The sequence below is a fragment of the Thalassophryne amazonica genome, chromosome 5 (assembly GCF_902500255.1).
Source record: "Thalassophryne amazonica chromosome 5, fThaAma1.1, whole genome shotgun sequence".
In the NCBI taxonomy this organism is placed as follows: domain Eukaryota; kingdom Metazoa; phylum Chordata; class Actinopteri; order Batrachoidiformes; family Batrachoididae; genus Thalassophryne; species Thalassophryne amazonica.
This window is the reverse complement of record NC_047107.1, coordinates 123,012,683-123,021,729: the sequence shown is the minus strand read 5'-3', so window position 1 is coordinate 123,021,729 and position 9,047 is coordinate 123,012,683.

The following is a 9,047-nucleotide window of genomic DNA, read 5'->3' as shown; positions in this document are numbered from 1 at the left end:
ATATTCTAGAATTAACAGGAAGCCAATGAAGAGAGGCCAATATGGGTGAGATATGCTCTCTCCTTCTAGTCCCCGTCAGTACTCTAGCTGCAGCATTTTGAATTAACTGAAGGCTTTTCAGGGAACTGTTAGGACAACCTGATAATAATGAATTACAATAGTCCAGCCTGGAGGAAATAAATGCATGAATTAGTTTTTCAGCATCACTCTGAGACAAGACCTTTCTAATTTTAGAGATATTGCGTAAATGCAAAAAAGCAGTCCTACATATTTGTTTAATATGCGCATTGAATGACATATCCTGATCAAAAATAACTCCAAGATTTCTCACAGTGTTACTAGAGGTCAGGGTAATGCCATCCAGAGTAAGGATCTGGTTAGACACCATGTTCTAAGATTTGTGGGGCCAAGTACAATAACTTCAGTTTTATCTGAGTTTAAAAGCAGGAAATTAGAGGTCATCCATGTCTTTATGTCTGTAAGACAATCCTGCAGTTTAGCTAATTGGTGTGTGTCCTCTGGCTTCATGGATAGATAAAGCTGGGTATCATCTGCGTAACAATGAAAATTTAAGCAATGCCGTCTAATAATACTGCCTAAGGGAAGCATGTATAAAGTGAATAAAATTGGTCCTAGCACAGAACCTTGTGGAACTCCATAATTAACCTTAGTCTGTGAAGAAGATTCCCCATTTACATGAACAAATTGTAATCTATTAGATAAATATGATTCAAACCACCACAGCGCAGTGCCTTTAATACCTACGGCATGCTCTAATCTCTGTAATAAAATTTTATGGTCAACAGTATCAAAAGCAGCACTGAGGTCTAACAGAACAAGCACAGAGATGAGTCCACTGTCTGAGGCCATAAGAAGATCATTTGTAACCTTCACTAATGCTGTTTCTGTACTATGATGAATTCTAAAACCTGACTGAAACTCTTCAAATAGACCATTCCTCTGCAGATGATCAGTTAGCTGTTTTACAACTACCCTTTCAAGAATTTTTGAGAGAAAAGGAAGGTTGGAGATTGGTCTATAATTAGCTAAGATAGCTGGGTCAAGTGATGGATTTTTAAGTAATGGTTTAATTACTGCCACCTTAAAAGCCTGTGGTACGTAGCCAACTAATAAAGATAGATTGATCATATTTAAGATCGAAGCATTAAATAATGGTAGGGCTTCCTTGAGCAGCCTGGTAGGAATGGGGTCTAATAGACATGTTGATGATTTGGATGAAGTAACTAATGAAAATAACTCAGACAGAACAATCGGAGAGAAAGAGTCTAACCAAATACCAGCATCACTGAAAGCAGCCAACGATAACGATACATCTTTGGGATGGTTATGAGTAATTTTTTCTCTAATAGTTAAAATTTTATTAGCAAAGAAAGTCATGAAGTCATTACTAGTTAAAGTTAATGGAATACTCAGCTCAATAGAGCTCTGACTCTTTGTCAGCCTGGCTACAGTGCTGAAAAGAAACCTGGGGTTGTTCTTATTTTCTTCAATTAGTGATGAGTAGTAAGATGTCCTAGCTTTACGGAGGGCTTTTTTATAGAGCAACAGACTCTTTTTCCAGGCTAAGTGAAGATCTTCTAAATTAGTGAGACGCCATTTCCTCTCCAACTTACGGGTTATCTGCTTTAAGCTGCGAGTTTGTGAGTTATACCACAGAGTCAGGCACTTCTGATTTAAAGCTCTCTTTTTCAGAGGAGCTACAGCATCCAAAGTTGTCTTCAATGAGGATGTAAAATTATTGACGAGATACTCTATCTCACTTACAGAGTTTAGGTAGCTACTCTGCACTGTGTTGGTATATGGCATTAGAGAACATAAAGAAGGAATCACATCCTTAAACCTAGTTACAGTGCTTTCTGAAAGACTTCTAGTGTAATGAAACTTATTCCCCACTGCTGGGTAGTCCATCAGAGTAAATGTAAATGTTATTAAGAAATGATCAGACAGAAGGGAGTTTTCAGGGAATACTGTTAAATCTTCTATTTCCATACCATAAGTCAGAACAAGATCTAAGATATGATTAAAGTGGTGGGTGGACTCATTTACATTTTGAGCAAAGCCAATTGAGTCTAATAATAGATTAAATGCAGTGTTGAGGCTGTCATTCTCAGCATCTGTGTGGATGTTAAAATCGCCCACTATAATTATAACCTAAGAGCAGACCAACATCGCATTCAATCAGAGGGGCGATCTCTCTCTCTCTCTCTCGGCTTCTAATGTGCACCAATTCACTATATCCCCTGAACGTGCAGAAGAAAACATAAGTTCCCCTTCCTCTTGAGGCGTTTTTATCCAAATGAATGAACTATATTTACATGAATTTACTTTAAATGATTACTTATTTACTCTTGAACCTTTTAAATGAAACAATACTATGTATTTATTGTCTTTTTACAAGAGTACTAACAATAATGAATTGCATACATGGCAGTTGCCAATGACGGTAGCCACAATGACCATGTTATTACTACTTCAAAATATTATCCAACTACGTGGGCTGTCAATAAAGTAACGGTCCTTTTTATTTTTTTCAAAAACTATATGGATTTCATTCATATGTTTTTACGTCAGACATGCTTGAACCCTCGTGCGCATGCGTGAGTTTTTCCACGCCTGTCGGTGACGTCATTCGCCTGTGAGCACGCCTTGTGGGAGGAGTCGTCCAGCCCCTCGTCGGAATTCCTTTGTCTGAGAAGTTGCTGACAGACTGGCGCTTTGTTTGATCAAAATTTTTTCTAAACCTGTGAGACACATCGAAGTGGACACGGTTCGAAAAATTAAGCTGGTTTTCAGTGAAAATTTTAACGGCTGATGAGAGATTTTGAGGTGATTCTGTCGCTTTAAGGACTTCCCACGGTGCGAGACGTCGTGCAGCGCTCTCAGCCGCCGTCGTCAGCCTGTTCAAGCTGAAAACCTCCACATTTCAGGTTCTATTGATCCAGGACGTCGTGAGAGAACAGATAAGTTTCAGAAGAAGTCGGTTTCAGCATTTTATCCGGATATTCCACTGTTAAAGGAGATTTTTTTAATGAAAGACGTGCGGACGGGTCCGCGCGTCGGGACGCAGCCGCCGCGACGCTCCGCCACAGGAAAAACACCTCTGTTGAAAGCCTTAAGGACAAGTTGGAACATGTCCTGCCTGTTAAACAATTTCTCATATACTCACTCCACTGAAAGCCATCAAAAGCCGCCTGGATTTTACAAATGGTTATCAACACGGAGGTGTTTTTCCTGTGCCGCCGCACCGCGCCGGCTGCGTCCCGACGCGCGGACCCGTCCGCACGTCTTCCATTAAAAAAATCTCCTTTAACAGTGGAATATCCGGATAAAATGCTGAAACCGACTTCTTCTGAAACTTCTCTGTTCTCTCACGACGTCCTGGATCAATAGAGCCTAAAATGTGGAGGTTCTCAGCTTGAACAGGCTGATGACGCCGCCTGAGAGCGCTGAGCGACGTCTTGCACCGTGGGAAGTCCTTAAAGCGACAGTATCACCTCAAAATCTCTCATCAGCCGTTAAAATTTTCACTGAAAACCAGCTTAATTTTTTGAACCGTGTCCACTTCGATGTGTCTCACAGGTTTAGAAAAAATTTTGATCAAACAACGCGCCAGTCTGTCAGCAACTTCTCAGACAAAGGAATTCCGACGAGGGGCTGGACGACTCCTCCCACAAGGAGTGCTCACAGGCGAATGACGTCACCGACAGGCGTGGAAAAACTCACGCATGCGCACGAGGGTTCAAGCATGTCTGACGTAAAAACATATGAATGAAATCCATATAGTTTTTGAAAAAAATAAAAAGGACCTATACTTTATTGACAGCCCTCGTATGTTATATGAGGTGGCTGAAAGTTGCTGCCTCCAACGCGATTATTTCAGTAACGAGCAACATATCGAAGTGAAGCTGGTATGAGAATAATCCAAGATCTATTTACTGTCGTTACACCAAACAGTTTTTGGCTGAAATTTCAGGCATGATGTTACGTATGAGCATAGTCTGTGGAAGTAAATCTGTGTCATCAGAATTTGAATTTAAATTGTTAAGGTTGAAAATTTTTTTAGCATCAAAATCAGAGTTTGAAGTTGAATTTCTAAGATTGAGTTTGTAGCATCAAAATATTCAGCTTCAAAAACTTCAACTTAAAAATTTTCAACCTCACAAAAAAGAAAAAAAAACAAACAATTCAACCTCAGAAAATAGAAAAGCAGGGAGAAGCAATCAATCCCTGTCTCAATCAACCAACATTCAGCCAATCACATTTTCTGCCATTGGTCATGTGACATCAAGGGTCACAGGGCACTATTGATGAATCTATTTCAATAAATAAATCAAATTTACAATGATAAATCTATCATTGTAATGACTCATTTACAGATTAGTCCATTAATCTCCAAAACAGCATTTTCAACAGTTTGGTTCTAACGAAGTACGTCAAGATTTCTCAGTCAAATAACTGAATGTTCATAAACTACAGGTTTTGGACAATTTATTATTGATCATTCAGTGATTTATTGACATTGGGAACAACATTTTTTTACACTATATGAGGCTCCAACAGCCATGAGCTGCTAATGCAACGACAGCGCCACCTACAGTCACAGTCCTGTAACTTTTCCACTCCAAGTTTTAAATGGATGATCCTTCCTGCTCTCAGTACAACATAAAGTGTACTGAGACTCACTCTCGAAGATGTTTGCAGACGTCCTCGTGGCTCGACAGCTTGAGCGAATCCATGACGAGGAAGCACGGCCTGCAGGGGGCAGCAACACGGCTCAGTTTAAAGACTGACGAGGAATAACATGGAGACGAGAGACGCCCAAATCTGTTCCTGGAGGGTGTTTGTCCTCATGGTTTCATGTCCACCTGTTCTACTCACACCAGACTATTTAATTCTGGTGTTTGCTGGTTCCTCATTGGCTGAGCAGTGAGCAGTCCGAGTTAATTAACCGTCGGTGGAGCAGGGACGGGGCAGGTGGCCTCCACAGGAGCAGATTTGGGCGGCCCTGGTGTTTGAGAGAACTCACCTCTTCATCACGGTGTCTTTCTGACAACCTCTCTGAGTGCACTCCTTTAAGAAAGACACATTCATTAATTTGTGAATTTAAAACCAAGCAGATTTACAGCACATTTCTGAATAAAATCATATTTCAGTTGTAAAAAAAAAACAAAAAATCTGATTTGACAGAATGTGTGAATTTGTCCCCTGAGTAACTGCAGTGACTTAAGATCTGACAAGCGAACAAAGACAAACTTGACTATTCAGAACAACTGAAATAATACAGAAAGGTCACATATATTTTAGGGTTATATATTTGTAATTTATGTCCTGTCTGAGGATGATTTTATTTAGTCTGCGGTGCGGTGGCGTGTATAACGGCATCCCTGTCAAAAATGTATTTTCCCAAGTCCTGGCATAATTTCACATACCTAACATTTTACTTTAAATTGAGAGTCATTCTCTAAGTTGATTAGCAACACAAATTGGTAATAAAAGAAATCCTTGATGCTACTTGTAGCTTGTAGTGAGATAGACAACTGTCTCCATCTTGTGGCCTTTTTGTGTATTGCAGTTTCAAAAGTTAATATAAAGAAAATATATATATATATATATATATATATATATATATATATATATATATATATATATATATATATATATATATATATATATATATATATATATGTATGAGATAGAAAGACCAGATAGTTTAATAAAATACTCTAAAGTGACACGACCGATGTAAATTGTCTTTCTTTGTTTTGAGTACTTGTGTGTTTGTACCTTCATCTTCTCTACCATTGAGGTTTCCAGAAGGGAATCGTTCACTCGGCTGGCTGGAAACGTTGCTGTTCCTCTTTCATCCCCACTTGACAACACAACTGAGAAAGGGGAAAACAAACAAACAAAACATTTTTTCCACACACTTTTAGAAATATTGGGAAACACACGATATACTCTATGAGCCATTCATCAATTTTGACCTAATCAGTACCACGTAAGGTAACAAAATGACACTTAAAATCCAGCCTCAGTGTATCACGGCCTACGCAAACATGTATGATAACCATCCCAGGGTGGCAGCTGTAGCCAGGTAGGGGTCAATGAAGAATTACACAGAGGTCAAAATGTAAAAAAGCATCAATCATGTTGAAAATGATACCACATTATTTGTCTGATCATAATAATTCCAAAAAGGCATAGTTTGGACTATCTATGACTGAATGTTCTGGAGTTACGGGGTAAAAAGAGCAAGAATGGTGACAAATTACGTTACCTTGCCAGAAAAAAAGTCTGAATTTGTGTTCCAATCTTTTGATATTAGAGGGCATAATGTGGATGGAACATATCCAGCAAGAAGCAACACCTTTTTAGGAGCTGGTTCGTTCAGAAGCACCACTTAGGGTCCTGTCCCACTGGGGAGAGGATTAAATCAAATCAAATCAATTTTATTTATATAGCGCCAAATCACAACAAACAGTTGCCCCAAGGTGCTTTATATTGTAAGGCAAGTCCATACAATAATTACGGAAAAACCCCAACAGTCAAAACGACCCCCTGTGAGCAAGCACTTGGCTACAGTGGGAAGGAAAAACTCCCTTTTAACAGGAAGAAACCTCCAGCAGAACCTGGCTCAGGGAGGGGCAGTCTTCTGCTAGGACTGGTTGGGGCTGAGGTGAGAGAACCAGGAAAAAGACATGCTGTGGAAGAGAGCAGAGATCAATCACCAATGATTAAATGCAGAGTGGTGCATACAGAGCAAAAAGAGAAAGAAACAGTGCATCATGGGAACCCCCCAGCAGTCTAAGTCTATAGCAGCATAACTAAGGGATGGTTCAGGGTCACCTGATCCAGCCCTAACTATAAGCTTTATCAAAAAGGAAAGTTTTAAGTCTAATCTTAAAAGTAGAGAGGGTGTCTGTCTCCCTGATCTGAATTGGGAGCTGGTTCCACAGGAGAGGAGCCTGAAAGCTGAAGGCTCTGCCTCCCATTCTACTCTTACAAACCCTAGGAACTACAAGTAAGCCTGCAGTCTGAGAGCGAAGCGCTCTATTGGGGTGATATGGTACTATGAGGTCCCTAAGATAAGATGGGACCTGATTATTCAAAACCTTATAAATAAGAAGAAGAATTTTAAATTCTATTCTAGAATTAACAGGAAGCCAATGAAGAGAGGCCAATATGGGTGAGATACACTCTCTCCTTCTAGTCCCCGTCAGTACACTGTCAAGTGCTGGACTTGGACAAGTTGATCACAGAGTTAATGTTCATGTTGTCATGCGAGGGTCAACTGTTCATGAGTTTGGGGAGTGGGAGGGGGGAAGCCGCAATATCTCTAAAATTAGAAAGGTCTTGTCTCAGAGTGATGCTGAAAAACTAATTCATGCATTTATTTCCTCTAGGCTGGACTATTGTAATTCATTATTATCAGGTTGTCCTAAAAGTTCCCTAAAAAGCCTTCAGTTAATTCAAAATGCTGCAGCTAGAGTGCTGATGGGGACTAGAAGGAGAGAGCATATCTCACCCATATTGGCCTCTCTTCATTGGCTATATAAATAAAATTGATTGAAATTGATTGACCTCTGCAAGCAGGACTGACCAAACCTAAGCCAGGATTTCTCTCAAGTTACATGGGGTTGAGGAAAACTAGTCTAGGAAGTGTAATTTTAGCTTCTGCATCAAGTCCCTTCCTGTCACATTGTAGTCTGACTCATTTGGAACCAGTCAACTCTGCCAGCTAAGACATCATTACGAGGCTCAGACTCACAAAACCTGACGGCATGATACTGAAATGGAATTTGCACAAGACAAGAGACAAATGTTTATTTTCCTCAAGACACCAACTGCTCAGCCTTCTGCCAGAACATCCAGCCTGGAATGAGTCAGATGATACATTAATCATCCACAGATCATTTTAGATAGTTAGAGAACACTTACAGCAGCACTCAGTTTGGGTCCAGCTTCATTGGCCTCAACCGGTTGGCGTCTCCATTCTACTTCCTTTGTTACCATAATGGAACCATATGCCGATTGGACCTGAAAGACCATGAAGTTGAGAAGCATGAGGAATGAAGAATGAGTCATTGCTAGAAGGCACTGCTAGATTCCGCCCACCCTGTGGATGCTGATCTGTAGACAGCTGGAGAATGCACTGAAAAAAAGAGAATGTTTGAACCAACTTAAAGCAAAGTGTTACAATTTGTAAAAACCTGAATGAATTAAGTTATTTGAACTTAAGTTTGAAAGTTAAATCAATTCTAACTTACAAACTTAAGTTCAAACAACATAATTCATTCTACAATTCAATTCTACAGACAATAAGAAGGAGTCACATCTGTGGAACAGGAATAATAAATTTATACATTTTCTATAGCATATAAATCTTCTTCTGTACTTTTTGGCTCTTCCTGTTAGGGGGCGCAACAGCAAATCAATCATCTCCATCTCACCCTGTCCTCTGTATCTTCCTCTGTCACACCAACCACCTGCATGTCCTCAGCACATCCATGAACCTCCTCTTTGGTCTCCCTCTTCTCCTCCTGCCTGGTGGCTCCATCCTCAGCATCTTTCTCCCTATATACCCTGGGTACCTCCTCTGCACATGTCCAAACCATCTCAATGTCTCCTCTCTGACTTTGTCTCCAAACTGTCCCACCTGAGCTGTCCCTCTGATATGTTCATTCCTAATCCTGTCCATCCTCGTCACTCCCAAAGAGAATCACAACACCTCCAGCTCTGCCTCCTGTCTTTTTGTTAGTGCCACCGTCTCTAAATCGTACAACATAGCTGGTCTCACTACTGTTTTGTAAACTTTCCCCTTCACTCTTGCTGATATTCATCGGTCACAAATCATTCCTGCCACCTTTCTCCACCCACTCCACCCTGCCTGCACTCTCTTCTTCACCTCTTTACCACACTCTCCATTACTTTGAACAGTTGACCCCAAATATTTAAACTCATCTACTTTCGCCACCTCAACTCCTTGTAACTGCACTATTTCACACACATGTACTCAGTGTTGCTCC